Source organism: Schistocerca cancellata, chromosome 6 (assembly GCF_023864275.1).
Source record: "Schistocerca cancellata isolate TAMUIC-IGC-003103 chromosome 6, iqSchCanc2.1, whole genome shotgun sequence".
Lineage (NCBI taxonomy): Eukaryota > Metazoa > Arthropoda > Insecta > Orthoptera > Acrididae > Schistocerca > Schistocerca cancellata.
In genome coordinates, this window is record NC_064631.1 from 30,947,520 (window position 1) to 30,971,657 (window position 24,138).

Genomic DNA, 24,138 nt, shown 5'->3' on the forward strand with positions numbered 1-24,138 from the left:
TGGAATAGAAGGGAGAACCGATAGAGGTACTCAGGGTACCCTCCGCCACACACCGTCAGGTGGCTTGCGGAGTATGGATGTAGATGTAGATATGGAAACTGTAGCGGGTTCCTCTATGCACGGGGAAGTCAGTGCCCGTGCAGTCGCATGTCGCACCGGCATTCCATACGCTACTGTTTGGTTGGCACTGAGGCGCACCCTCCGATGCTATCCGTACAAAATCCATCGGCATCATGAACTGTTACCTGGCGATTTAGTGAAGCGGATGGCATTTGCGGTGTGGGTGTTTCAAAAGTTGGCAGAAGATGACGATTGTTTGAGTAACGTGTTGTGGATCGACGAAGCTCATTTCACGCTCCGAGGGTCTGTCAACGCCCACAACTGCAGAATTTGGGCTACCGAAAATCCTAGAACTGTCGTGGAAACTCCATTGCACGACGAGAAAGTCACAGTATGGGTTGGATTTACCACAGCTACCGTTATCGGGCGTTTTTTCTTCGGCGAAATGCGTGATTCTGGTTTTGTAACTGCTACCGTGACGGGTGAGAGGTACGCCGATATGTTACAGAATCGCATCATCCCCAGCCTGGCTGATAAACACCCGCTGGAACGTACGATGCTTATGCAGGATGGCGCTGCACCCCAAATTGCTGGACGCCTGAAAGATCTCTTGCGCGCGTCGTTTGGTGGTGATCGTGTGCTCAGACGCCACTTGGCGTCATGCTTGGCCTCCCAGGTCCCCAAGTCGCAAGTGTATCGTGATCGACCGACATATCCAGGGATGCTGAAAGACAACATCCGACGCCAATGCCTCACTATAACTCCGGACATGTTTTACAATGCTGTTCACAACATTATTCCTCGACTACAGCTAGTGTTGAGGAATGATGGTGGACATACTGAGCATTTCCTGTAAAGAACATCATTTTTGCTTTCTCTTACTTCGTTATGCTAATTATTCCTATTCTGATCAGATGAAGCACCATCTGTCGCACATATTTTGTACTTTTGTATTTTTTTGGTTCTAATAAAACCCCATGTCAGTCCAAGCACGGGTGTCAATTCGTACCTCTCTATTTACATTATTCCGTGATTTATTCAGTTTTCAAATTTATACTGACTTTTCGATCACCCGGTACAGTGTCGGCAGTAGACTCGTTGTGCACTCAGCTTCAAATGCCGGTTCTCTAAATCCTCTCATGGTGCTCCTCGCAAAGCGCGTCGCCTTCCCGGCAGGGATTCCCGTTTGGGTTCCCGAAACATCTCTGTAATACACTCCTGGAAATGGAAAAAAGAACACATTGACACCGGTGTGTCAGACCCACCATACTTCCTCCGGACACTGCGAGAGGGCTCTACAAGCAATGATCACACGTACGGCACAGCGGACACACCAGGAACCGCGGTGTTGGCCGTCGAATGGCGCTAGCTGCGCAGCATTTGTGCACCGCCGCCGTCAGTGTCAGCCAGTTTGCCGTGGCATACGGAGCTCCATCGCAGTCTTTAACACTGGTAGCATGCCGCGACAACGTGGACGTGAACCGTATGTGCAGTTGACGGACTTTGAGCGAGGGCGTATAGTGGGCATGTGGGAGGCCGGGTGGACGTACCGCCGAATTGCTCAACACGTGGGGCGTGAGGTCTCCACAGTACATCGATGTTGTCGCCAGTGGTCGGCGGGGGACCGGACCGCAGCGACGCACGGATGCACGCCAAGACCGTAGGATCCTACGCAGTGCCGTAGGGGACCACACCGCCACTTCCCAGCAAATTAGGGACACTGTTGCTCCTGGGGTATTGGCGAGGACCATTCGCAACCGTCTCCATGAAGCTGGGCTACGGTCCTGCACACCGTTAGGCCGTCTTCCACTCACGCCCCAACATCGTGCAGCCCGCCTCCAGTGGTGTCGCGACAGGCGTGAATGGAGATACGTGTCGTCTTCAGCGATGAGAGTCGCTTCTGCCTTGGTGCCAATGATGGTCGTATGCGTGTTTGGCGCCGTGCAGGTGAGCGCCACAATCAGGACTGCATACGACCGAGGCACACAGGGCCAACACCCGGCATCATGGTGTGGGGAGCGATCTCCTACACTGGCCGTACACCACTGGTGATCGTCGAGGGGACACTGAATAGCGCACTGTACATCCAAACCGTCATCGAACCCATCGTTCTACCATTCCTAGACCGGCAAGGGAACTTGCTGTTCCAACAGGACAATGCACGTCCGCATGTATCCCGTGCCACCCAACGTGCTCTAGAAGGTGTAAGTCAACTACCCTGGCCAGCAAGATCTCCGGATCTGTCCCCCATTGAGCATGTTTGGGACTGGCTGAAGCGTCGTCTCACGCGGTCTGCACGTCCAGCACGAACGCTGGTCCAGCTGAGGCGCCAGGTGGAAATGACATGGCAAGCCGTTCCACAGGACTACATCCAGCATCTCTACGATCGTCTCCATGGGAGAATAGCAGCCTGCATTGCTGCGAAAGGTGGATATACACTGTACTAGTGCCGACATTGTGCATGCTCTGTTGCCTGTGTCTATGTGCCTGTGGTTCTGTCAGTGTGATCATGTGATGTATCTGACCCCAGGAATGTGTCAATAAAGTTTCCCCTTCCTGGGACAATGAATTGACGGTGTTCTTATTTCAATTTCCAGGAGTGTACTTGCGTGTTGTCCGAACCTATCGGTAACCAGTCTAGCAGTCCACATCCGAAATGCTTCAACGTCTTCCTTCACTGCGGCCTGGTTGGGGGATCCCAAATATCCGAGCAGTACTCGAGAATGGGTCGCACCAGTACACACTATGCGGTCTCGTTTACGAATGAACCACATTTTCCTAAAATTCTCCCAATAAACCGAAGGCGACTATTCGCCTGTAACCCTTACGTGCTCGTTCCATTTCATATCGCTTTGCAGAGTTAAGCCCAGATATTTAATCGACGTGACTGTGTCAAGCAGCACACTGCTAGTCTAGTATTCGAACATTATGGGATTGTTTTTCCTGCTCATCTGCATTAACTCACATTTTTCTACGTTTGGAACTGGCTGCCATTAATCATACCTGGCTGCCATTCATCACACCAGCTAAAAATTTGATAATACAATACTGTAGAAGCAGAAGACAGGGAAAAAACTGGATCTGTTAGGTGATCAGTTTGGGTTTTGAAAAGGTAAGGGCACCAGAGAAGCAACTCTGATGTTGCGATTGAAAATGGAAGCAAGAATTAAGAGAAATTAGACACGTTCATGGCATTTTTCGACCTCGAAAAATCATTTGACTGTGTGAAATGTTGCAAGAGGTTGAAATTCTGAGAAAAATAGGAGTAATCTATAGGGAAAGACAGATAACACTAGTCAACAGCCATTTTGCATCTGTTATGTGGTACATCAACTAATGTGTATTTTGGTGTGTAGAATTCAAATATACCTTCCAAAATATTCTAGCACGTACCATTTTTGAGTTTTTGAAGTTTTTCATTTTTAGTATTCAGTATTTCCCTTTTTGTAGTTCTGTTTTGATGTTTAACTGTCTGTTTTTGATTTGCGTAGGAGAGCTAGAAGTTCTACCAATCTTCAGTAAATGGTTGATGTGGTAATCTAGTGGCGTGAAAGAGATCCTCAGTGAGTGTTTCCTGTGAAAGATAGTGCAATCTTTCTGTGTTTAAAACTTACACTAAGAAAAATGGTAACTAGTAAATCTCGTTGCTGTTTAAACCACCCCAACAACTTTTGTTATGAATGTCGGAAATTCACTCCAAAAACCCAAAGAAAACCAATCACTGATTTGGTTAAGAAGGCATATAAATTGTATTTTGATTGTCCTGTTGGTGATCAAGATAAAAGTTTTGCACCTCATATTGCCTGCGTACCTTTTACTACAACCTAAACCGAGTGGTTGAAAGAAAAAAAGGCCGAGCCATGCCATTCGCTGTTCTGATGGTGTGGTGCGAGTCTAAAGACCATCATTCAGACTTACTTCTGTCTTACAAATATTTCGGGACATTGAAGCAAAACTAGACATAAAATAAAGTATCCAAATGTATCTTCAGTGCATCTGCCTGTGCCCCATGACGAGGAGTTGCCTGCTCGTGTCTGTAACTTGAAAACCACGGAACCAGACACCATGTCAAGTGAATCAGAAAGTATTGAACATGTAGAAGTGCACTGCCCTCAATATCAGGACACTTCGCCTCCGCTCTGTAAGCAAAAGGAATTGACGATTTCGTTCGCGATCTAAATTTTTCGAAGCAGCAAGCTGAACTCTTGGGGTCGAGACTGCAGCAACGGAACCTTCTGGCTCCAGGTGCGAAAATTTCTTGTTGCAGCTCAAGAGGTGCTTCCTTCGCTCAATATTTCGATATGCAGAGTTGAATGTGTGTATGTAGATATGTCAATGGTGTGATGATGCAGCTATGTGTACAACATAATCCACAGTAGTGGCGACTATTTACTGACTCCAGTAAAACAAGCTTGGAAGCAGTACTATTGTATAAATGCAATGCATTGCCTTTGGTACCTTTGGCTTACTCAGTAGACATGAAAGAAACTTATGAAACCATGGCTTTACTGCTAGAGGCAATCAAATATAAGTATCATGAATGGGAGGTATGCTGTGATTTAAAAGTTGTTGCACTACTTACAGGTTTACAGGCTGGATTCACGAAATACCGCTGCCTTTTGTACCTTTGGGACAGCCGTGACACCAAGAACCACTATACAATCAAGGAATGGCCTACAAGGAAGAAAATGTTCCTGGAAACGTAAATGTGAACAATACCCCACTGATTGAGCCCGATAACATCATTTTGCCTCCCCTTGATATCAAGTTGGGCCTTATCAAGAACTTTGTAAATGCCCTGCATAAAGAAGGTGAGAGCTTCAATCACTTAAAAGAAAAGTTCGCCAAATGAATTGAGGCGAAGCTGAGAGAGGGTATATTTGTTGGACCACAAATAAGAAAATTGCTGAAATATCCAACCCTTGATACCAAAATCACAGATATCCAATTAGCTGCTTGGTCTTCTTTTAAGACAATTGTAAAGAGCTTTTTGGGTAACAGAAAAGACCGAAACTATGTTACCATTGCGAATGATCTGTTGGACAACTATAAGAACATGTGGTGTAGAATGTCGTTTAAAATTCACTTTTCACATTCAATACCCCTGAGTACAATCAGATATGAGCTAGTACCTCTATCCCTCCCCCACTGTCAACAACATTTGCGCCTAACTAAATTTTAGAATGAAAAAGAATATTCTTTGAACATTTTTATTTTCAAAATTACGAAAGATAAATAACATTTAGTTCTTCCAGGTGTATTATTAGACGACGAGCAAATGCGTCAAAGTGACAATTGGTATTGTTCTTTGCTAACAATCTTTTTTAACAGAATGATGGAGCGACTCTCAGTGCTTAGCGAATGCTACTTACAAATACTTCTCGGGAAAGAAAGCCAACTTTCCACTTTGAGAGTAGGCACTTGTTATGACACGTGTTTCCCCTGCACCACTCTCCTTCATAGCGGAACTTGCTTTACCCACACCCTCCTGCCCGATTTCACCTCAACCAAATTTAAATTTGTAGTATACTCAGGCCTGGTCTGTAAAGCACTTGACTGCTGGACTGGCAGGAACTGAAATACTCCAAGCTGCCAGTCTTTTGTGCCCGACTACACCTACTAATAACAACGGTGTGTAGGCCCTACAGCAGTTTAGTATCCAGAACATAGTTTGTTATGTTGTGCTGTCATTTATCTACGTGAATAATGAAGCAATTTCTGGACCATAGCGGGAACAGCCTGCAACTCTGAGAAGGCATTTTTCATCACACACACACACACACACACACACACACACACACACACACGGGCGCGCGCGCAGAAATATATATATTGTGTGTGTGTGTGTGTGTGTGTGTGTGTGTGTGTGTGTGTGTGTGTGTGTGACGACAATGCCTTCTCGGAGTGGTAGGCAGTTCCCACAAAGTGTGTATGAACTTTACTCTCTTACGTGCATGGTACAAAGTAAGAACTATGTATCTAGTGAATGGATGGATTTGGGGAAGATGATGTTCATCCAGTTGTTTCAAAAGCGTGGCCACCACATTGTGTCACACGTCAATGCAAGTATTTGAGGAAAATGGCTCTGAGCACTATGGGGCTTAACATCTGAGGTCATCAGTCCCTATTTGAGGAAAAAATGTCATTGATAGCCTATGTAATCAGTATCACAGTCTTGCGAAAACATTTTTAAAATAATTTAATTTCGTGAGTGAAATGCAATCGAACCCTTTTCTTTTTGCCACTCAGAAAATTCCATTTCAGCGCTCGGAAGGTTGGGAACCAATGGTGTAGAAGGGTGTTGAAAATTATGTGGGCTGATAAGAAATTAGGAGGTTGTCTGCTGCAAATATTGGCAAGCAGAGGGGATGTGATGATTGGACATGTGTTAAGACATAAGGGAATAACGTTCACGGTACTAGAGGGAGATTCAGAGGGTAAAAACTGCGGAGGAAGACAAGGAGTTGTACATATACAACAAATAATTGAGGACATAGGTTGCAAGTGCTTGTCCGAGATGAAGAGTTTGGCGTAGGAGAGGAATTCGTGGCGTGCCACTTCAAACCAGTTAAGAGACTGATAACTTAAAAACCTGATGACTTTTGTATTTACATAAGTCTAAGATAAAGGGTACGTGGACAAGGAATGAAATAAACAGTAAAGCAAAGCTGGCCTGAAGTGCTTTTGGTAAACTATGCAGTAGTTGAGGTTTGCATTTAGGTCAGCTTAAAATAACGCTGTATGGACAGCTAAACAGAAGAGTAAAGTTGGTCTGAAGAGCTTTTGATAATGTAAATAGAGTTTCTAAAACTAAGTTAGCGATCTGTGTGAAAAGTGGACCTTACAATCAATGTGTACTGCCAGTTTTCGCTAGTGGCAATGAACTGTGGATTTGTATTGTGAAAACAATTCAAAACACTTAGAATTGTACAGCGAACAATAGAGATACGTAACAGGAACTACCAGTAGAGACATATGAACAAAAAATATTAATCGGAGGGCAGATAAGAGTGGAAGTCATAATCAAAAGGTCGTTATTTGTATGTTCTGTTGATCAAAATTGTGGCTCGCGATATTATGTGGAACGAGTCAGCTTTAAATTATAGTACACTTTCTCAGTAAAAGATATGCCGACATGCTGACAATTTACACGATTTTCTTTAGCTAAAAAGAACTACCAAAACTGTATATAAAGTATGTTGCTATTCAGTGATCTCAGTACATTCTGTAGTTTCCTCTACGTTAAGTGTTTCGTAACAACACCACTTTGATATCTTCAGGCTGATGCTTTTGGTAATGCTCTACTCACATGCAGCAAAATCATTTCCTGCCAGGTGTCTTCATTTCTCTTCCTCAAACTCCTTCCTCTTACCGTAACAAGTATCTCAGCCGCATTCTTATCTCGACTGAACATCGCGTCGCATCTGTAAGCAGTTCGTGTCGCGCCGTACCTGTAAGCCGTTTGTGTACCAAGTTAACACAGCGTATGCTTCCTTAAGTTTTGATGGTTAATTCTACTACCTGGGCGTGGTCGTGTGTTGCAACGCGTTCTGATGACGAGTTAACATCTTAAAAAGACACCCAAAACAGAAAATCCACTGGATTTTGTGCAGTTGGAAAACGTACAGTGAATTGTTATTAAATTATAAGGCTTTTGTCACTGACTTAGCGAGTAAGTCCTCGATTTAATTCTGTATACACTTCTATCATGCTGGACTTTTGGGCTTAGTTCTCGTGCTTGCAGAAAATAATAAAAGACTTAGGGCTACGTCCGCTTGCAAGCACACAATTATTATTTTGATTTGATACCCAAACATGTTTCACTACAACTGTGGAATTCTCAAGTGGCTTCTTTCTTTGATTTTCTGAAATACGTACATACAGATCATATTTAGGTTAGGTTATAAATATAATCTTTATGCATGTATCCCAGAAAAATAATGGAAAAACGCCCACTGAAGATGCCACAATTGTGGTGAAACGTGTTTGGGTCTTGAAGCAAAATAATAATTGTGTACTTGCAAAACGGCGGACTCATCCCTAACTAATTATTCTACAAACACACTTACACATCCATAACGCTTTTATTTGTTTAACGATGGCATGTTTTCCGATCCACAATGCTTTCATTTTTTAACTGTGGCATGTTTTCCGAGGATTAAATTCAAAATAATTACCATCCCCCTTTTCTAATCAAGGTTTTTGTGAGGTTTCTGTTAATTTTAAGGCACCTGTAGGAACTGGCAATCTCGTCTACAATATTCCCAGCAGGAAATCTCTCTGCTCCAAGTATAAAGCCCTCCTGGTATATGGTTGGAAAGTTCACGATTCCACAATGGGACGTTACTCGCACAGCCTGGTCAACCTAGACAAATGATAGTCAATCTGGTTCCTACTGCCCATTTGTGGGCGTTCCGGCTTTTCATGGTGGGCTATAGGCGGTAAGGGTTTTAAAACATTTCAGTTAGGTTTTCATAAAAATTTGACATGAAGTACTTGCTAAGTAATTGTTAATATATGCTTTAACTTGTTGTAACTCTGTTTTGTATATTTTATAAAGTGAGGTTACTTCACTTCTTTATAGATTACCACTATTGTGGAACCAGTGGACGCTTGGAAAATTTTACTTCTAACAGAGATGCAAGAGTGGGTTGTCAGTAAACAGAAGGTTGACTACCTCTGATCTACACGATGAAACGTATATAAAAAAAAAAAAACCATACTTCCTTTAGAACGATAAGTTGCCTTATTTGTCCTTGTGGACGTAACACCGTCAGTTCTGGCAGTAACGTACCTTTCATGCATACGTTGAGGTAACTTGGTATGGGATCATTTAAGTTACGCCCTACTGTGACCGCAGTGAATCAATCTCTCTCTCTCTCTCTCTCTCTCTCTCTCTCTCTCACACACACACACACACACACACACACACACACAACTCGTAAACTGGCATGTTCAGTTTATCATTCTACAATGCGTTACTTGTGTCACCATGCAAATGCAGAGTGCGACGTGTAGACAGCATAGAGATGGTGTTCACTGGTCAACGTACTGCTAAGGCCAGGACGGCGAAAAGTCTACACCATCGGCAGCTATACTAGATCAAAGATTTTTCATGGTTGTTCAAGACAACAGCACAAGAAACCGAACTGCTACAAACGCTCTTCTCAGAACCAAACAAGGATGACGAAGAATTTTGCACCTAGTATCTATATTTTACAGATAAATGTAGAAGGATTTTCAAAAGACAGATTTGAGTACCTGAGCAAACTGACTATTGATCATAACACGGATATCATAGATCTCTAAGAATCTCATCTAAATAAAAATAATATAACAAAGGGTAAGGTTGCAGAATACGAAGCGATAGGATACTTGCCATCACCAGTACATAGCTCTATCATATACCTAAGTAATAGCGTCCCTGATATTAAGGGAGTGAGTTGCCAAGCGATCAGTCGCATCGAAGTAACCACTCTGCAACTGAGTTGTTTAACTGTTGTTTCAGTCTATAAACCACCGAATATGCAGTAGTCCACTTGAGTCTTACCCTCTGCGCCTCAGCCGTGATTTCAAGAGCCACCACACAACCTGGGGTTATAAAAACAGTGATGATAATGGACAAACCTTTCGCTGTGTTAGATGGAATACCGGTGCCTATTCTGACCTGTGCTTTCTCTCCACTGTTGAAAACACACTTCCTTTGAGTCATACTAGAAAAATCCTAAGAAGCTTCCCAAGAAGCCAGGGCCACCCACAACAATCAATACGGGGTTTGATATACCTATCATAAACTCTACCACCAACCCAAGATGGAATTTCAGGAAAGTTAACAGGGATCGGTATACTTAGGAGGTTGACAGCAACTTACGTTGGCTAGCCCATAAAGCAGAAAACTACAATGTATATACTAGCAGTTCTCAAGTCTGGAAAGCCAGTAGCCGACCCCTCAAGTTGCCGCCCAACTGTGCTGCTGAGCGTGTGCTTCAAATATCTAGAATGACTTAGCCTTCACAGAATTCAATGAATAATAAATAGTATAACTCCAACATATCAGGCTGAGTTCAGAAGCCAGCGCAGCTGCTGTGAACAGGTTCTGGCCCCTGACATCCTACACTGAGGCTGGAGAAACTAAAGACATCAGTGGACTTTGTTGATCTGTCAGCAGCATATGATACTGTGTGGCTAGATGGAATAATTCGGAAGCTAAGAAAGCATGTTCAAAGTGAGAAACGACGACACTTGTGGGAAATATTCTACCCAACCGTTACTTTAAGGTTAGCGTTGGACAGAAACAGAGTAAGCTACTTATCATAAAAAAATGGGCTGCTCAAGGATCCTCATTAGCACCCTTGCTCTTCAGCCTGTATACCAGTGATACGCCAAACACTATTAGGAAAAAGTTTTGCTACGCCGACGAACTTGTCATAGCCATTCAAACCGGCACACTCGGGGAAGGAGAAAATATATTGTCTACACGCTTATACAGTATACACACATATTACAAAGCATAGAGACTCAACCAAATGCAGCCTAACAGAAGTCTGCGCGTTCCGCGTAAACAGAATCGCAAACCAACAGCGCAACGTGAACTTCTGTCAACAGAGGATCAGACACAATTTCCAGCCTAAATACCTAGATGTCGCACTCGATCGGTCTTTAATGTAGAAAAGGCACCTGGAAAACACTAGCCAAAAGCTAAAGAACCAAAATAACATCACGAAGAAACTGGCTGCTGCAACCTGGGTTGCTGAAGAATCCATTCTACTGCAGCTCTGACGTTAGTATGCCTAATACATAAATCCTGTGCCCCAATATGGTAACACAGTGCTCGTAAAAGGAAAATAGACATCCATTTGAATGAATCAAGGAGAATTATTAAGGGCTACACATCATCAGTACCATTCCGCTGCCTGAACTTCGACGCCACGAAGCAACCGATCGAGAATGGAGGAAGCTGCATCGCCCTGACCGTCCCCCAAGATCTTCCGATTCATACAGTCTTAAATGACCCTCCTCCAGACCGCTTGAACACGCACTCCACTGTGACATAATGGAAGAAAGAACAAAAAGTTTGACCTCAAAGAAGGGTGGTGCAAGAGACGGAATGCTGCAACAATAAAACATCATGGTGTTAAAGTTCCTTCTGCCAGTCTACCAGGATATGGTCTGAAGAGAAGTGAGTGGACGCAACTGAACAGGGTAAAAACTGGGCACGTAAGGTGCGAAGCTATGATACCCAAATTGGGACTCCAAGATTCTCCAGCCTGCGATTGTGGGGCCGTTCAGCATATTGTCAGAGACTGCCCTATGAGAAAGTACGCAGGACCATTCAGTGAATCTTATTAATACTGTTACTTCTGCTATCAACAGGCTTCATTCAGTAGATGTTGAACTATGATTAAATATATAGTTTAAATTTCCTCCATTTAGTAGTACTGAATTATTTACTTCAATAATTTGAACATACTAGCTTTGTGCCTAAATCCTTAAAGGTGTAATTGTAAACAGTATGTATTTCTTAATATTTGCTATTGTCGCCACACGAGAAATAAAAAAAAAAAATTGTTAGTATGCGATTTTTTTTACACCGTGTTATGAGTGGCTTGTAGCATTTAAGTAGAGGCAGATACTGCGTTTGAAAATCATTAAATACGCACTTCACTTAGATTAAGTGAATTAAACAAGATAAATCATATGTTTACTTCAGCGTTTGGAAAAGCAGTGCGATACAGACGGCGGTCCCGTGTACCAAAGGAACAGGAATAGGATATAGTGCTGAACAGATCTGTTAGTAAAACACACCCTAAGGCACCGAGGAATCGTCAGTTTGTTGGTCGAAGAACGTGTGGGGGGCAAAAATTATAAAGGATGACAGAGGCTTGGCTATAGCAGGGTCAAATGGATCTAAGCTACAGTCATTATGCAGGGAGGGAGACGCTTGCACAGGACGGCCTAGGGTGGAGAGCTGATAAAACCGGTGTTCTGACCGAAGACGACGACGACATCGACAAAAACAAAAAAACAACAGCCGACGACGACGACGACGATAACAACAACAACAGCCACAACAACAACAGCCAACAACGACAACAACAGCCACAACAACAGCCAACAACGACAACAACAGCCACAACAACAACAGCCAACAACGACAACAACAACAACAAAAACAACTACAACTACTACTATTACTACTACTACAACGATAATAACCAAATCATATTGAAATACAAAAGGCTCCTGATGTACAGTCAAACCCGTCACTCTGCTACTGTATTAGGCGTTTCCTTCAGCTGGAGAAGTGGAACTCACCAGAAGATGTTGGCGTCAACTTGGAACAGGATCCTGGTCAGCTGTTTGCAAGCGAGGGCGCGGTACCGAAAGACGCAGCACTTTCTCTCCTCGCCGGCCGCTCGCTACCGTGTGGACACCGCAGTGGCCGCGTCTGCAGATCTCCGCCGCCCGCACTGTTGGCACACAAACCGCCGCGCGCGAACTGGGCGAGGCGTGCCTGTGACGTCAGCGCGCGGCCACCTGCCGGCGGCGGCGCGAACGCGCTCCAGCGCTCCAGCGTTCCAGCGGGCTGGCTGCGGGCGGCCCACGCGGCGTGACCTCCAGCGCTGACGCCACTGCTTGACATTACTTGTCCCCACGTACGCCGCCATATGACTCACCACAGACAACACGCTAAAAAAAGGTACAAAAGCACTTTGTCCCTAGTTTCACCTCTTGACATTGAGCAACTAAGTAATCTTCCGTGACGAATAGAAACGTACGACCTGCTCTAGTTGCCATCGTAGAGGCAATTCTAGTTGTTTGTTTTCGCAGAGTTGTCAAACAAGCGCATGGACGTAGAAACCATGTTTGTCAAACTTAACCTCAGTTTGAAGGCAGCTCTCGCCATTTACCGCTGCGTGAAGTATTTTGAGACAAGTGAGAATGGCTACCAGCACAGGCAAGGTTGTTCTTACATTGACATAAGCACTGAGTATAAAGAAAAAGAAAACAGTACGTCCATCGAGGGAATGACTGAAACTGGCATAAATAGACGAGTGAAAATCTCTTAATGAATTACTGCACACAGAACTTGATGTATGCGTCAACTCTCTCTGAATTCATAAATTTGTAAAAACATGTCAGAATTATTTCGCCTTCGTATTGAAAAAGAAAACAAAAGTTAAGTGATAATTCATTCCAGTGCTTAACCATTATCTTTAGCTACCTAATTTTAGATTTACTAATTCCGACTCTCTCTTCTACACTATGGTGTCAAAAGTATCCGGACACCTGGCTGAAAATGACTTACAAGTTCGTGGTGCCCTCCATCGGTAGTGCTGGAATTCAATAAATGATGTTGGCTCACACTTAGCCTTGATGACAGCTTCCACTCTCGCAGGCATACGTTCAATCAGATGTTGGAAGGTTTCTTGGGAATGGCAGCCCATTCTTTATGGAGTGCTGCACTGAGGACAGGTATCGATGTCGGTCGGTGACGCCTGGCACGAAGTCGGCGTTCCGAGACATCCCAAAGGTGTTTTATAGGATTCAGGTCAGGGCTTTCTGCAGGCCAATCCATTACAGGGGTGTTATTGTCGTGTAACCACTCCGCCACAGGCCGTGCATTATGAACAGATGCTCGATCGTGTTGAAAGATGCAATCGCCATCCCCGAATTGCTCTTCAACAGTAGGAAGCAATAAGGTGCTTGAAACATCATTGTACGCCTGTGCTGTGGTAGTGCCACACGAAACAATAAACTCCTCCGTGAAAAACATGATCACGCTGTATCACCACCGCCTCCGAATTTTACTGTTGGCACTACACACGCAGGCAGACGACGTTCACCGGTCATTGGCCATACTCATATCCTGCCATTGGATCACTGCATTATGTACCGTGATTCGTCACTCCACCCAACGTTTTTCCACTGCTCAATCGTCCAATGTTTACGCTCCTTACACCAATCAAGGCGTCGTTTGGCATTTACCGTCGTGATGTGTGGCTTATGAGCAGCCACTCGACCATGAAATCCAAGTTTTCTTGCCTCCTGCCTATCTGTCATAGTACTTGCAGTGAATCCTGATGCAGTCTGGAATTCCTATGTGAGGCTTGGATAGAAGTCTGACTACTACACATTACGACCCTCTTCAACTGTCCGCGGTCTCTGTCAGCCAACAGACGAGGTCGGCCTGTAGGCTTTTGTGTGTACGTGTCCCTTCACGTTTACACTTCACTATCACATCGGAACCATTGGACCTATGGATGTTTAGGAGTGTGGAAATCTCTCTTACAGACGTATGACACAAGTGACACCCAATCATCTGATCACGTTCGAAGTCCGTGAGTTCCGCATAGCTGGTTAGCACACTGGACTCGCATTCGGGAGGACGACGGTTCAATCCCGTCCCCTGATTTAGGTTTTCCGTAATTTCCCTAAATCGTTTCAGGCGAATGCCGGGATGGTTCCTTTGAAAGGGCACGGCCGATTTCCTTCCCAATCCTTCCCTAACCCAAGCTTGCGCTCCGTCCCTAATGACCTCGTTGTCGACGGGACGTTAAACACTAACCACCACCACCAGTTCCGCATAGCGCCCCATTCTTCTCTCTCACAATGTCTAATGACTACTGTAGTCGCTAATGTGGAGTACCTGGCAGTAGATGGCAGCACAATGCACCCAAAATGAAAAACGTATGTTTTTGGGGCTGTCCGGATACTTTTGATCACATAGTGTACTTGGTCTTCTAAAAATGTCATTTCCTTATAATATCACAATGACAGAACATACGCATCGTCTGTGGAAGAACCGGAAAGCTTTGATTTCCACACTTTGTTTCACTCCCGCTTATACATACTGTTCAGGAATTCCAGTTACAAACTTCTAGGAGTTGCAGTGGGCAGTGAGTATATAATATTTTGAATAGGAACCCATGTCCGTAAACGTACCGTTTCAGTTCTACGACGGTTTCGGTTCAAATGTTTAACTCATCCTTTTCTGCTTGAGGAACTGAATTAGGCGCGACGCAGCACCTTTATTAGGTAACAATCCGGAAGGAAACATAACGAAACATCCATTTATCACTTAAGCCATTTGCTTGTATTAACACTTAAACATTACGTGTTTACATCATCGCAAAACAGAAAAGAACCCAGCATACTATACGCACAGAACACTACTGATGCCGCACGGTGTAGCCGCGCGGTCTCAGGCACCTTGCAACGGTTCACGCGGCTCCCCCCCCCTCCCCCCCCCCCCCGTCGGAGATTCGAGTTCTCTCTCGGGGATGGGTGTGTGGTGTAAGTTAGTTGAAGTTAAATTAAGTAGTGTGTAAGCCTAGGGACCGGTGACCTCAGCTGTTTGATCTCATAGGAACTTATCACCACCACAGTACCGATGATTACAACGACGGCTCGATGTGGCGACCACCAACGTTGTTGCGGACGCTGCACGTACGAAGCATGTTCTGGTACACACTCTCCATCTCACCTGCTGTCTCTTCAATTTCTAGCACAGCGGTCAGAAATCGTACCAGCGGATCTTCCTGTGTCTCTACAGCAGCGTCGTAAATTAAACTTTGCTTACGACCCCACAGGAAGTAGTCCGCAGGCGTTAAATCCGGCGATTGCGGCGGCCACGCGGTTGGACCACCTCGGCCTATTCGTCTTCCACCGTATCGTCTGTTGAGACGCCCCCGAACCGCACGTGAGAAGTGAGATGGCGCACCATCATTCTTAAACCAAATTTCCTGCCAGACATTCAGTAGCACAGCTTCCAAGAACGGGTCCGATACGTTTTGTACAGAGATGAAGTACGCAGGACCAGTTAGTTTGACTTTAAGGAGATATGTCTCATTCACATAACCGTCCACAGTACCTGCCCACACGTTAATACCAAACAGGTGCTGAAATCCCTAAAGATACGTGGCACGAGAGTTTTCGTGTGCCCAGACATTGTGTTTCGCGAATTCAGAACACAGCCCCTAGTGAACTTCCATTCATCTGTGAACAGTGCCGGCCGGGGTGGCCGAGCGGCTCTAGGCTCTACAGTCTGGAACCGCGCGACCGCTACGGTCGCAGGTTCGAATCCTGCCTCGGGCATGGATGTGTGTGATGTCCTTAGGTTACTTAGGTTTAAGTAGTTCTAAGTTCTAGGGGACTGATGACCTCAGATGTTAAGTCCCATAGTGCTCAGAGTCACTTTTTTGTGAACAGAACTCGACACGGAAACAGGGGTATGTCGACGCAGCGGTGTAGGAACCACAAGCAGTAGGCAACTCGTTGTCGAAAATCGGCTGGATCCGTAGCGTGTACCCTTTGTAAACGGTACGGATGCAATTGTTGTTCACGCTGAACGTCCCAGACGATATTATGACTAACATCGATTGCACTCGCACTTGTTCGAATACTCGTTGGTAGGTTCTCTTCAACGCGAGTCTGTACATCTTCTTCAAATTCGGGCTTGCGGCGTTGCCGTGGATCACCACAATCCTGCCTCCTCACGGTGAAGGTACCTGATTCTCGGTGCCGTTGCGTAACTTGGGCAAAAGGTTTCTGCGACGGCGTGCTACGTTGCGGAAAACGTTCGTGATACAGCCGACTAGAAGCTTTTCCGTTACCTCGATCTTCCCGCCATACACAAGCAGCATGTGTCTGTATTCCGAAAATGTCTATCTAACCATGTTAACTGTATCGGATACGCACAGGCACTGAATGGGTCTCGCATCAACGCAGTCGTTAAGTGACATCAGGTGACCGTATGTCGTAGTACACGTCATCATGTCTACCCTACTACATACCAGGGAAAGTAACTCTGAAACTTTTTCTTTTTCCCTGATGTAGACGCGTGACACATTTGAACTGAAACCGTCGTAGAACGGAAACGGTACGTTTCTGGACAGAGGTTCTCATTCAAAATATTATTTTGACTTGTAAATAATAGATTTCAGCTATCAGTCGTCCTTTGGAATTTTTATTGGTAGATCTAGATTTCAGCTAGAAACTAGCCATTCTCAATGCACTATCATTTTTGCTCAATGCCTGTAATGCCTGTTGGTCGGTCTTCATCCACAGTTCATTGAATGAACCGTGGATAAAGCCCTACCAACAGGCATTACATCAGTATAACAGTCGCTGCGTGCAACAGCCTCTGAATGGAGGGTAACCTGATCAAAATATTTTGTACACCATCCCCTCTACAAGTGCTAAAGAAATTTCCGAACACCCTGTATATGCATCGTCTGTGGAGAACCGGAAAGGTTTGATTTCCGTGTTTTGGTGCACTCCGATTTATATGTCGTTCCTGGAACGTTAATTTTTTGTCTTTTCGTCTTCTTCTGTTATACTGAGGTGGGAAAATAGCTACATCTCTACCACTTACGTAATTATTCTTGTCCATATATTCCACTGAACTTTGTTTTCACAGTTGTGGGAACCAGAGCCCTGCAGGCACACGGCCTATCCACGTGGCCCGCACGCGGCTGCGGTGTGCCAGAGAGGGGCTGAATACGCTTCGCGAACGTTGGCGGAAGTTGCCGAAGATGACCGATGCTATCTGGCCTGATAACGCAGGCGCGTGAGCGCTTGTTGACAGCCACGCGTAAAGGGGCCCTCACACGTTCAATAATATTTTCAGACCGTCAATATATTGACCGTCTGGGGGCGTGTATTGAGGTATTGTCAATACTAGAATTACTGACAAGCAGTATTGATGACACTCAAAATATTCTCAATTTGTCAAGACTTGGAAGAAAGCCTAGATGATGTGTGAGGTCAAGTATTGATGCTCTGACAGTATTCTCCATTCAGATGTTGACAGAGCTTAAGTAACCAACCACGCAGTGTTAGTATGTGCTGTTTACGTTTTCAATTCTCCTTTGTGCATATCATACCACAGACCCAATTTTCCAAGTAGGCTTTTAACATTAAACAATTTCAATAGGCCTATGCCAGACTAATTATTGTATATTCTACGTTAGAATAGTCAGCTGACGATTCTCCATGAAACGGCTTATGATATCACAGCATAAGTTGGCGAACTACATAGCAGCTTGGAAAAACGCTTCCACTTCGAAAAATACGTCATGTATCTTCAGTGACTAGTAAAAGGTCTGCGAATGCAAATCAGTTTCAACAAATCATCATAAAACTTTTACGTTAATTGTCTTGGCATATCCTTGCCACGCACATATATTTCTTCACAGGTTTCCATACAGTTTTACCAATTGTGTGTGCTGATATTACAGAACTGAACTTCAACCATCGAAGGAGATGCCTGTCGCCAAAAATATTGAAGTAGCTCCTAATCTCTCGTCGAAAGCAACTGATCCCTTATAACGTACTTTCTTCTCTATTTTATTACGTATCGACTTTAATAATTCGTCATACGACACAGGACTGACCCGAAAGTAGTTTACGAAATCTTTCGGGAATGTGATTCTGATTTCAGCCAGTCAAACTGACAAGTCTCTCCTCTTTTTCAGCCATTTTCTAACCACGTTTTTTCTTTTCGTCGTTTTCTGCTGTTGCAGCTAATATAATTGCGGCACACGCTTTATTTAGAATGTTCTGTGCCTTAACCTTGTAAAATCGCGTTGCCAACTGAAAATATTGTCCCTAATATTGACGGTGTGTGGGTTGCTTCCGTTTACTGATCGTTTGACGAACTAGTATTGTCAACCATTCCTGAACGTGTGCGGAGCCTTTAAATCACGGGCTTATCTACAACCACGCGGATGCCACGTGCTTGCACTCGTTTGCATGTTGTCTGCCAATCTGCAGTGTGCGCACGCGCGATGCGCTACACTTACCATCTCAGATCACGTTTGTGCTGCAGCCTCGCTGCTCGCACCTGCCACATCGTGTCCCGCGGCTCGCCGGGTGCCGTGTTACATTTACGCTGCACCCTCGCTGCGCTGCGGACCACGATGGCGAGAAGGGGGAAATCCTCCGATTTTCACGTTGTTCAAACTCTTGGCGGGATATAGACTATGCCGCGTCGCATTATGACCTTATTTTTCCCTGAAAAGCTGTACTGTCCTTGTAAAAGAAAAACGAAAATGCCTGTTTTTCGTTCCGCGGGGTTTTCCTTAGGCCCATAATTTTTCTCTATCGAGTTTGAAAAAAAGTATACATTTGAAATATCTGATTTTTGCACACGTGGTAGTGTGGCATCTAAACTTCTTAAGAACATGGTAACAGTCATTGTGAAATGGCATTATTTGCCAATGTTAGATTCCTTTTAGACCGTACTTTATTGCGAGTGAAATATAGGTAAAAGCACAAAATGTTTTTGAAATGGTAGTGACATTGATATGTTTTCGTTCACAAGTAAATAAGAGTAACTGACAAGGGAAACTCCCGATTGCAAACCCCTCAGGTTTAGTGGTAAAATGGTCCTATGGAAGTTCGCCAGAAACTGAACACAGAGCAAGCATGAAAACCGGAAGAGGGTGTACTGAACTGTGAAAAAAGAAGCAAATTAGAAACAGTGAACGGTCCAGCTCAAGATATGCAACATCGAGCGAATTCGAAGAGGCACAATGTCATTGTTATGAGGCCACGGTGTTGGACTGGAAAGGGGGATATTCGTGTTCAATTCTCCTTCGTGTTTTTTTTATCACAAAATTGTGACTTGTCCGTCCAGTCATTGACGTATTTGTTCTCTTTCTATAGTCTTGGCAACTGTGATGATACAGATTGAGCACAGAATAGGAGTCGTGTGGGGAGAGTAATGTGATGAATAGTGAGAGCAGGCGAGATGCCGCATAAACCTCCCACAGAAACGAGAACAACAAATAAATGGCTGTGAACTATGTTAGAACAAAGGAATTCAAGAGTCAAAACTTCCAAAACGAAACGCACGAGTCATAACATGTACTTACAGGGTGTTTAAAAAATGACCGGTATATTTGAAACGGTAATAAAAACTAAACGAGCAGCGATAGAAATACACCGTTTGTTGCAATATGCTTGGGACAACACTACATTTTCAGGCAGACAAACTTTCGAAATTACAGTAGTTACAATTTTCAACAACAGATGGCGCTGCGGTCTGAGAAACTCTGTAGTTGTCCCAAGCATATTGCAACAAACGGTGTATTTCTATCGCTGCTCGTTTAGTTTTTATTGCCGTTTCAAATATACCGGTCATTTTTGAAACACCCTGTATGTACACAATAGGCTTCTTACAAGGGAACGTCCCCATCGTACCCCCTTCAGATTTAGTTATAAATTGGCACAGTGGATAGGCCTTGAAAGACTGAACACAGATCAATCGAGAAAACAGGAAGAAGTTGTGTGGAACCATGAAAAAATTAAGCAAAATATACGAACTGAGTAGTCTATGAGCAAGATCAAGGAGGGCGTGAGTCCAGGAGTGCCGTGTCCCGTGGTTAGCGTGAGCAGCTGCGGAACGAGAGGTCCTTGGTTCAAGTCTTCCCTCGAGTGAAAAGTTTACTTTTTTTTTCGCAAAGTTATGATCTGTCCGTTCGTTCATTGACGTCTGTTCACTCTAATAAGTTTAGTGTCTGTGTTTTGCGACGCACCGAATAACCGTGTGATTAGTAGACGAAAGGACGTGCCTCTCATTTTTGAAACACCCTGTATGTAGAACAAATGGGAGGTCCGCACGTCTGGAATCCCTTCCTTACATCTCGCTGTTGCAAACGGACGTTACTCCAGCGCCACAGACACAAATTTGAATACAGCGCACAGACACATCGAGGACCGAACGGACAGTTCATAATTTTGTAAATAAATAAAAAAAAACGTAATGGTGGAACGAGGGAGATTTTAACATAAAGGGTCACAATATTATTGAACTATATGAAAAAAAACGTAAATTAGTTACAAACAACGGCGTGCACACACTTTATTCAACATGTAAGCGTCACTACAGATATTTGGATTTAGGTTATGACATGTTCGGTATGCCTGCCAACATTGGCTGACGAATCGCGAAATTTTGCATGGCCCGCTGAAATGTCGGAATATCTATGCTGTCGCTGACGTCTTGAATGGCTGTTTTCAGCCCAGCAAGGGTTTTGGCGTTATTGTTGTACACCTTGTCTTTCATATAGCCGCACAAAAAGGAGTCGCATGTGTTCAGATCCGGAGAATATGGCGGCCAATCGAGGCCCATGCCAGTTGCCTCTGGCTGCCACAGAGCCAAAATGCGGTCCCCAGAGTACTCCTCCAGAACACTCTCTTGCTTCGATGGGATCGAGCTCTGTCTTGCATGAACCATATCTTGACGAAATCAGGTTCATTTTGTATAATGGGGATGAAATCATCTTCCGAAACCTTTACGTACCACTCGGTAGCCACCGTGCCATCAAGGAATATCGCACCTATAGTTCCGTGACTGTACTCTGCGCACCACATAGTCACCCGTTGAGGGTGAAGAGACTTCTCGATAGCGAAATGCGGGTTATCAGTCCCACAGATGCGCCAGTTCTGCTTATTGATGAACCCGTCCAAAAGAAAGTGGACTTCGCTACTAAACCGAACAATGCACATGCGCATACTAATTCCCATGATACCCAGTGGCCAACTGTGCAGTTTCAACGTCCTCAAGCAAACCGTTCAGAAGCTATGACGACTTTATTCATTATACACTCCTGCAAATTGAAATAAGAACACCGTGAATTCATTGTCCCAGGAAGGGGAAACTTTATTGACACATTCCTGGGGTCAGATACATCACATGATCACACTGACAGAACCACAGGCACATAGACACAGGCAACAGAGCATGCACAATGTCGGCACTAGTACAGTGTATATCCACCTTTCGCAGCAATGCAGGCTGCTATTCTCCCATGGAGACGATCGTGGAGATGCTGGATGTAGTCCTGTGGAACGGCTTGCCATGCCATTTCCACCTGGCGCCTCAGTTGGACCAGCGTTCGTGCTGGACGTGCAGACCGCGTGAGACGACGCTTCATCCAGTCCCAAACATGCTCAATGGGGGACAGATCCGGAGATCTTGCTGGCCAGGGTAGTTGACTTACACCTTCTAGAGCACGTTGGGTGGCACGGGATACATGCGGATGTGCATTGTCCTGTTGGAACAGCAAGTTCCCTTGCCGGTCTAGGAATGGTAGAACGATGGGTTCGATGACGGTTTGGATGTACCGTGCACTATTCAGTGTCCCCTCGACGATCACCAGTGGTGTACGGCCAGTGTAGGAGATCGCTCCCCACACCATGATGCCGGGTGTTGGCCCTGTGTGCCTCGGTCGTATGCAGTCCTGATTGTGGCGCTCACCTGCACGGCGCCAAACACGCATACGACCATCATTGGCACCAAGGCAGAAGCGACTCTCATCGCTGAAGACGACACGTCTCCATTCGTCCCTCCATTCACGCCTGTCGCGACACCACTGGAGGCGGGCTGCACGATGTTGGGACGTGAGCGGAAGACGGCCTAACGGTGTGCGGGACCATAGCCCAGCTTCATGGAGACGGTTGCGAATGGTCCTCGCCGATACCCCAGGAGCAACAGTGTCCCTAATTTGCTGGGAAGTGGCGGTGCGGTCCCCTACGGCACTGCGTAGGATCCTACGGTCTTGGCGTGCATCCGTGCGTCGCTGCGGTCCGGTCCCAGGTCGACGGGCACGTGCACCTTCCGCCGACCACTGGCGACAACATCGATGTACTGTGGAGACCTCACGCCCCACGTGTTGATCAATTCGGCGGTACGTCCACCCGGCCTCCCGCATGCCCACTATACGCCCTCGCTCAAAGTCCGTCAACTGCACATACGGTTCACGTCCACGCTGTCGCGGCATGCTACCAGTGTTAAAGACTGCGATGGAGCTCCGTATGCCACGGCAAACTGGCTGACACTGACGGCGGCAGTGCACAAATGCTGCGCAGCTAGCGCCATTCGACGGCCAACACCGCGGTTCCTGGTGTGTCCGCTGTGCCGTGCGTGTGATCATTGCTTGTACAGCCCTCTCGCAGTGTCCGGAGCAAGTATGGTGGGTCTGACACACCGGTGTCAATGTGTTTTTTTTTCCATTTCCAGGAGTGTAGTTCAATAACTGTCACCCTATACCCCCTTCCCCTAGCTAATCTATAATTAAATATGTACCTTTCATCAGTTAACTGTCAGTGAGGCCCTGCCCACATTTGTATTTTGTAAGCAGCAATGTAACAAGGAAATTTGCAGTCTTCTTGAGGCAAAGGCAAAGACGGAAGCGGGTTCTCGCCTCACACTTTATCAACAGAACTTCATCAGTACGGAGAAAATGACGAACCAGTTTTCCAGATGTTTCGGAAAGACGTGATTCCGTTACGATTATAGCAAGCCGTAATATTTTTTAGAACTAGGCAATGGGATCATATCTTTCAAAACATGTTGTGTTTTTAAATTAAGTGAACCACACATTTAGGCCAACTGGCACGTCATATTTTCGGAACTGAGGCCGTAATACAGATGTACTGTGGCTTTATAACAGGTTTCTTTTAATACTCTCCCACCACTGCTGCAGCCACACTCATCAACGACGGTAAAATGATGTACCTAGCTAAGCATTTTACGCATCTGTTGAGTAATGTTAATTAAACTGGCTAAAGCCAGGGAAGCTTCATCATCCTAAGAAGATGTGATGCCACATTAGTTATTCTCGCTTCTATCAGCGTCGAGTCACACGCGTGACGCGCCGCTGCTACGTATTTGACGCACCATGAGTCACATCGCCTGCTTGTCACCACAGGGGTGAAAGCTGTATGGGAGAAGGGGCAACAAGCCACGTAGTTCCTTCCATACCACTAGAGGCGCTAGGGATCAAACGAAGTTGGAATCGACCAATGAGAGCTGTCCAATGGCGGATGTTGATATTCTATCGTCTTTCTCTACTAAAGTGTACAGTTACAGTCGTCGTCTTTGTATTTGTTTCATATTTACATACTACTGATATTTTTTACTTTAAATTTCATAAAGTTCACCGTGGAATTGAAGAGATCTCCTGCTGAAAAAATGTCCACAATTAATCCTTAGGTAAGACATTTAATTTACAGTAAGTAATCTCGAAAGCCTGTAAATGAAATGTATTCTCTTCTGTCGTGAATCAA

At 45.0% G+C, this 24,138-nt stretch overlaps 1 protein-coding gene across 1 annotated transcript in view; it reads right to left on the minus strand.

The window, feature by feature from the left end:
- LOC126190905 (dickkopf-related protein 3-like) overlaps window positions 1–12,571 on the minus strand; it is a 189,972-nt gene extending 177,401 nt beyond the window's left edge. Inside the window, exon 1 of the mRNA XM_049931532.1 lies at window positions 12,376–12,571. The gene's annotated coding sequence lies outside the window, so the exon portion shown is untranslated. The remainder of the gene's footprint in view (window positions 1–12,375) is intronic.
- Between the last annotated feature and the right edge of the window lie 11,567 nt (window positions 12,572–24,138).